General features: G+C 44.7%; 1 protein-coding gene across 1 annotated transcript in view; it reads left to right on the top strand.

The window, feature by feature from the left end:
• Positions 1-3,206: 3,206 nt before the first annotated feature.
• The window catches only part of LOC126334687 (putative ammonium transporter 1), a 330,161-nt gene continuing 327,367 nt past the window's right edge, over positions 3,207-6,000 (top strand). Inside the window, exon 1 of the mRNA XM_049997174.1 lies at positions 3,207-3,362. The gene's annotated coding sequence lies outside the window, so the exon portion shown is untranslated. The remainder of the gene's footprint in view (positions 3,363-6,000) is intronic.

Genomic DNA, 6,000 nt, shown 5'->3' with positions numbered 1-6,000 from the left:
GTCGGGCGTGACCGGCACTTGGATTGGTAACCACCCAGGCCGCCATGCGCTGTTGCCATTTTTCGGGGTGCACTCAGCCTCTTGATGCCAATTGACGAGCTACTCGACCGAATAGTAGCGGCTCCGGTCAAAGAAAACCACATAACCTTCCTATCCGCATCCTCAGCTGGGGATGACACGGCGGCCGGATGGACCCGATGGGCCACTTGTGCACTGAGGACGGTGTGCATACTACAGATGAACGCTAAAACTTTGGTGGAACTGATAAGATAAGGAATGAGGAGATTCTTCGCAGAATCGGTGAGGAAATAAATATATGACAGACACTGAAAAGGAGAAGGAACAGGATGGTAGTACATCTATTAAGAGATCACGGAATGACTTCCATGGTACTAGAGGGAGCTGCAGAGGGTAAAAACTGGAGAGGACGACAGAAACTGAAACACATCCAGCACATAATTGAGGACTTAGATTGCAAGAGGTACTCTCAGATGACGAGGTTGGCACAGGAGAAGAATTTGTGGCGGGCTGCATCAGGCCAGCCAAAAAACTGATGATAAAATAAAGTGCAGTTATCACCCTGAAAGACTCCGCTGGGGTAACCGTTAAATTATCTATACATCTTTTGATTTCCTGTAGTTAAAAACATTGTATTCAGTTTTATCCGTTAGGAAGTCCTCAGCCTAACATGATCTGGTATTCGGTATGCTCCTATTTTGTTCACTTAAAGATACTGCGGAACTGTATCGAATGCCTTCCGACCGTCAAAAAGCAGGTATCAGCCTTAGCGCATTTGTTTACGAGCCTCTGTATTCCACGGACGAACAGTGTCTTGCAAGACATCTTGAGCCGTGGTAAAAATTGCTGTTTTGAAGAGCGCGCCGCAGCGCGTAGTGTGAAACGGTCGTCCTCCGTTTCTGGCGGTGGCGCCGCTGTGGCAATCGCAGCTTTGGTGTCTCCCTCTGGTGGGAAAGAAGAAAGGTTGCTTGTTCACGTGCATTTAAGCGGCGCTATGAGCTCGCCAGTCGGTCAATCTCTCGTCCCCAGCTTGGTAGTCTGTCTGTCGTCCGCATTTGTTAGGCAGTTAGTGTCTGTCTGTCGTTCGGATCAACCTTTAAGGCCGGCAAAATGAGTGTCTTTCCACTCCGCCAGTAAGAGAAATCAGCGAGTGGTCGCCCGGCTCCTGCATCTGAGTCTCCGCGTTAGGCCGCCAGTCTGCTCGAGTTTGCTCAGGCAATGGTCATTGGCGGTTGGATCGATCGGTTGGTCGGTCGCGCACTGAGACACAGGATGACTTATCCGTCTTGAGTGTCGGCGCATATGAGGTCGCCATGTGCGTCCAGTGACTTCGCGGTCGACACGACAGCAACAGGAGTCAACGAGCTGCGACGCCGTGAGACGGGAGATCGGCGTGCCTTCCGTTGAAGCGGCTGGTAGCGGACGGTTCGGGAGAGCGATTTTTGGGGGGGTGCTGCGCCAGGTCTTCTCGAGAAATCGCAGTTTATTAGAAGTTAAGTGATTGGTGATATGTTGTTTGATTTACTCTTGTTAAATTCTATTTGTTTTCTTGGTGAGGTCACAAGCCGTTTTGCTTTGGGGTCGTCCTACCATTCTTCTCCGTTTGCCCACCTGCGGGAAGGTGGTTGTTTATAAATTGGGTGGTCCGTTTTTCCATTGTTGAGTAGGGGCGGGTTACAGCTACCTGCGATTCGGGTTGTTCGCTAATCTCCCTATCAATATACCGCACGTTAGTAGCTGCCTCCGCACGTTAGTAGCTGCCTCTGACATGTTTGTCGGATTTGGTGTGTTAACGAATTTGTTGCTTGGAGTGTAACGGCCTAATACCTGAAATATGTTTTGATCTTTGGAAAGTTTGATATTATAGCCTATGATCTTGAGAGGTGGTATCTGTGTACTGTAGAGCATCTTAACTATTGTTTGGCCAACCTTGTGCAATTTTATATAAGACTGCATTTCATGGGATTTTATTTAAATGATCATTATAGTATATAAAGTTGCCATCCTTTCACCATAAGACTTTTCTTAGAAGTTAAAATCAAGTTACTTGTACCATTTCCATCCCTTCTGCGGGGGTGCATAGTTTGTGTGCTTGTGTAAATTGTTAAAACTCTTAGTTTAAAGTTATCTGGTGTGTTGCAGATTTGCAACAGTGTAGTCTTTCAGAGGCTGTTGTGAGCGGTCGTAACTACAGCCGTTTCGCAAGGGAGCGGCAAGGTTCTCGGTCCGAAAGCTCATACAGTCAAAAATTATTTCTTTTTGCCTCTGAATAAATTGTAACTTTGATATTTAGAGGGCGCTTTCTGATTCTAATTTTAAATTTGTTTCTTTTACAAAATGCTTTTAGGCACTATTAAAGTGAATTTGCTTATGATTTCATCAGTTACTCCCTGGAAAATATTTCCATGCTTACATAGTGTGGTTAAATGCGTTAATGTTCGTGATGAATCGCTAGTAAATGAAATAAATTCTTAAGAATATTCTTTGAAAATAAATAACAGTTCACATCTGTTTACGGAATCTATTTTATAGAGACGATTGCCGTCCTTCAGAAATGCCAAAATGCGTCAGTTTCGATGTCATTCACTTCTGCCTTCACCCACCTTTGTCTTTTGTAGTAATGTCTACATAGTCTTAGCAACACATAGTAATTCTGGTGTCTTACCATGGATATTTCTGCTGTGTAGTAATTTTTATATTAATATTTTCTCATTAAGATGTGGAAGAACGAAACTTTTCTGAGAGTAATGTTTCTGATCTGCCTTTGGTTCCGGTAGTAATCTTATCACTGTCCCAAAGAAGGGGTTCTCGTAAGCTAAATATAAACGATTGGCAAGTGACACGTCCTCTGCTATCCTAGCAGTCGGTTCCTGCATGTAATGCACGCCCGACCTGTTGAGGAGGCCCCATAATTCTCCACCCGATAGTAAAGGTCGTGAAATTCGAATCTGACATTGACGCAGAATCGTCTGAGCCTCTGGCTTACTCCTTCCAGTCGGCTCCAAACCAAAGGACCTCGATCGTTTACTGGGTTCGATGCTGCAAATAGGGAGCCGTGCTCATTAAACTGGCGCTTCCCTTTCGTGTCCTTCGACTGATATAACGTGACGAGTAGGATGGTTGAAAGCAGCGGACCGTGTGGGCGGCAGGTACGATTGCAGGAAGCGGCGGGGAGCGCACCGCGCAGCAGGTGGGGGCTAGCCGAGGCGAGCCGCACACAGCACCGGGGGTTTCCGCGCAAGGCCGCGGCCGCACCGCTCTGCGCCGCCTTCACACCCACCTCGCCACAGTCCTGCGCCGGCCATCCGCGTCTGCAGACTCCTGACCGACAGACGCCGCCGCAGGTAAGCCGCCACTCACCTGTTGCCGCCTGCCGGCCGCTCGGTCTACAGGTGGCTGCTCCAAACCACCCTGCGCCTTCTGCAAATGAGTCAGCTATTCGTAGAATTCACTGAGCACATAATGACATCTTTAACCCTTAATGTGTCACTGGCGTTTTTCGTTGTTGTTGTTGTTGTTGTTGTTGTTGTCTTCAGTCCCGAGACTGGTTTGATGCAGCTCTCCATGCTACTCTATCCTGTGCAAGCTTCTTCGTCTCCCAGTACCTATTGCAGCCTACATCCTTCTAAATCTGCTTAGTGTATTAATCTCTTGGTGTCTCTCTACGATTTTTACCCTCCACGCTGCCCTCCAATACTAAATTGGTGATCCTCGATGTCTCAGAACATGTCCTACCAACTGATCCCTTCTTCTAATCAAGTTGTGCCACAAGCTCCTTTTTTTCCCCAAATTCTATTCAATACCTCCTCATTAGTTATGTGATCTACTCATCTAAACTTCCAACATTCTTCCGTAGCACCACATTTCGAAAGCTTCTATTCTCTTATTGCCTAACTATTCATCGTCCACGTTTCACTCCCATACATGGCTACAATCCATACAAATACTTTCAGAAACGACTCCATGACACTTAAATCTTTGCTCGATGTTAACAAATTTCTCTTCTTCAGAAACGCTTTCCTTGCCATTGCCAGTCTACATTTTATATCCTCTCTACTTCGACCATCATCAGTTATTATGCTCCCCAAATAGCAAAACTCCTTTACTACTTTAAGTGTCTCATTTCCTAACCAAATTCCCTCAGCATTGCCCGCCTTAGACTAAATTCCATTATCCTCGTTTTGCTTTTGTTGATGTTCATCTTATACCCTCTTTTCAAGACACTGTCCATTCCGTTCAACTGCTCTTCCAAGTCCTTTGCTGTCTCTATCAGAATTACAATGTCATCGGCGAACCTCGAAGTTTTTATTTCTTCTCCATGGATTTTAATACCTCTTCCGAACTTTTCTTTTGTTTCCTTTATTGCTTGCTCAATACACAGATTGAATAACATCGGGGATAGGCTACAACCCTGTCTCACTGCGTTCCCAACCACTGCTTCCCTTTCATACCCCTCGACTGGTATGACTGCCATGTGCTTTCTGTACAAATTGTGAATAGCCTTTCGCTCCCTATATTTTACCCCTGCCACCTTCAGAATTTGAAAGAGAGTATTCCAGTCAACATTGACAAAAGCTTTCTCTGAGTCTACAACTGCTAGAAATATAGGTCTGCCTTTCCTTAATCTATTTTCTAAGATAAGTCGTAAGGTCAGTATTGCCTCACGTGTTCCGACATTTCTACGGAATCGTCTGTAAAGAATTCGCGTTAGTATTTTGCAGCTGTGACTTATTAAACTGATAGTTCGCTAATTTTCACATCTGTGAACACCTGCTTTCTTTGGCATTGGAATTACATTTTTCGTAAGAGCGTGCAAAAATGTTACAGGACATAGAGAATGCTCCATTGACTAATTTGAGGCAGGGAACCTGGGGACGGTGAAGCCAGATTAAGGAAATGTGGAAGTAAACTTGTCTATCGCTTTGTCTACCATTACTGTTTCCGAGCTGATTTACACTAACATGCGTACAATTTTACACGTAGTGTGCTGTTTATTTTGCTGTGACTATATGGGCCGGCGTTGTAGACGACAATGTCATTGGGCCATATCTTCTGTCTGGCCGTCTAAATGGCTAGCTATACTTGAGGTTCATGCAAAGAGTTCTGGCTGAGTTGCTGGAGATTGTACCCTTGGCTGTTCGTGGGAGGATCTGGATACATGACGGCGCACCGCCTCACTTCAGTGTGGATGTCCAGAACCATATTAATGCTGTATTTCCTGGTTGCTGGATTGGAAGGAGGAACACCTGACCTGTATCTCGTTCATTGTTTCGTATGGGGATATTTAGTCACTTGTGTATGAGACCCCAGTGGATACGGACATGGAATTAGTTGCCAGAATCGTAGCTGCCTGTGATGAGATTCGAAACACACCAAGGATATTTGTCAGGGTGTGTCAGAAACTTTTTCGCTGTTGTCTTGGTTGCATGTGGATTGACAGCCATCAGTTTCAACGCTTTTTGTGAGATACAGTACAAATGGTACGTTCATGGTTTCAGTGATGATATTTGCAGTTAACTGTAACCGATGTAAATAAAGAAGTAGACTGTAATGTGATTTTATTCCTACTATTATCTTCTTAAGCTGGCTTCTCTGACCCCAGGTTCCCTACCTCGAATTGTTCAGTGGAGCATCCTTTATATACCCTTAAATCTTTGCACGCTCTTACGGATATAGTGTGTCATAAATAGGGTGTATCCTAAATAATGGCGTAAACGCATACAGTTAAAGTAGACGATACTAGATGCAAAAAAAGTCTAAATATAGGGTCGAAAATGCATGTATTAAGAGGTACGAGCAATCTTTTATCTTCCATACTGTGAAGCAAATCTCTTCTACTGCAAGCACTTTGCTTTCCATATTTTGGGAAGTGATAATATGGACCAAAACAAGAAAAAAACTGCCCAGTAAACATGTGCTCTAAAATGCATACCTGAAAAGTTTTGAGCACTTCTTCATTAGAAGACATGTGTTCCAAAGTAC

This window comes from Schistocerca gregaria, chromosome 1 (assembly GCF_023897955.1).
Source record: "Schistocerca gregaria isolate iqSchGreg1 chromosome 1, iqSchGreg1.2, whole genome shotgun sequence".
NCBI lineage: Eukaryota > Metazoa > Arthropoda > Insecta > Orthoptera > Acrididae > Schistocerca > Schistocerca gregaria.
Note: the sequence above shows the minus strand (reverse complement) of the source record. Positions and strands in the feature narration are given on the sequence as shown.